Below are 1694 nucleotides of genomic sequence, written 5' to 3'. Positions count from 1 at the left end.
TGTGGGCTTGGGCAGCATTGGGTTGGGATGTTTTCGTGATGCACATTTTCTTTACATAAAACTCTCTCTTATACATGAGTTGCTGTGGATTTGTTTCTCCTAAAGTACCTAAACTATTACAATGCATATATGAAAAAGGAAGAGAGATTTACGACTGATATGCTATCACAAAACTTCCAACAACTAGAACAGTGTCCACAGAACAACCTCTCCAACAGCAAAATAAAAGAAATAATAAAAATCAGGGTAGTGTGGGAAGACAAGAGAATAATACGAAATATCAATGCAGCAAAAAGCTGGTTCTTTGGAAGGATCAACAGAATCAGCAGACCGCTGACAAACCTAACCAAGGAAAGGAAGGAGAAAATATCAATAGCCAGGATGAGGACATGAAACTGGGGAAATCACAATGGACCCCAACGAGATTAAAAAGATAATCACAAAATACTACAGAAGTCTATATTCTAATGAATTCAACAACATGGAAGACATGGACAAATATTTGGACAAACAATCCCTCACTAGCTTACCCCAGATAAAGGTCAAGAACCTCAACAGACCCATAGCAAAAGTAGAAATAGATATGGTTATCAAGCAACTACCAACAAAAAAAGCTCCCGGACCAGATGGCTTCACAGGAGAATTCTACCAAGCATTCAGGGATGAGCTGACACTGATCCTCAACAAATTTTTCCAGAGCATAGAAAAAGATGGCAAACTCCCAAACTCATTTTACAAAGCCAGTATAAATTTGATACCCAAAAGGGCAAGGATCCCACAGGAATCTAGAATCACAGACTGATATTTGTAATGAACATAGATGCAAAAATCCTTAACAAAATATTGGCCAACAGAATACAAAAATATATAAAACATATCAGCCATTATGTTCGGATGGTATTCATTCCAGGGATGTAGGGATGGTTTAACATCCAAAAGCCCATCAACATAATCCATCACATTGATCAGAAAGAGAATAGGAACCACATGATAATATCAATAGATGCAGAAAAAGCATTTGACAATATCCAACACCCATTTTTAAGTAAGACACTCAAGAAGATAGGAATGGAAGGAAAGTTCCTCAAGTTAATACAAGCTATTTACGGAAAGCCAACAGCCAACATCACAAGTCAATGGAGAAAAAAAACGAAAACAATCCCACTGAGAAAGGGTACCAGCATCGTACTGAAGATCCTAATGAACAACATAAGACAGTGGAAGGACATTAAAGGTATCTCTCTGGGATAGTAGGAGATGAAATTATTGCTATTTGCAGATGACATGATCCTATATATTGAAAAACCCCAAAAGCTCCACAACAGGAGTACCGACAGCGATAGAGGAATATGGAAGAATGGCAGGATATAAGATCAACAAACAGAAGTCTATTGGTTTGCTATATAAATCACACTATATACAAGACCATGGAAGAGGAGATCAAGAAGGCAGTACCCTTCATGGTAGCCAAGAATAAATAGAAATATCTAACCCCAAAACCAAAAGACTTATACAAGGAAAACTACAGAGCCCTACTACAGGAAACTAAAATCAACCTCCAAAAATGGAAGAATATCCCATGCTCGTGGTTCCAAAGACTCATTATTGTAAAGATCTCCTCACTGAAGACAAATGGATGCATAAGCAAATGTGGTGAAGAAAGCCGATGGAGTCTGGTTATCAAAAGATATAGC

This window comes from Echinops telfairi, unplaced genomic scaffold, assembly GCF_000313985.2.
Source record: "Echinops telfairi isolate 266 unplaced genomic scaffold, ASM31398v2 ScPeMD7_1713;HRSCAF=2227, whole genome shotgun sequence".
Classification (NCBI taxonomy): Eukaryota; Metazoa; Chordata; class Mammalia; order Afrosoricida; family Tenrecidae; genus Echinops; species Echinops telfairi.
This window is presented reverse-complemented; position numbering follows the sequence as displayed.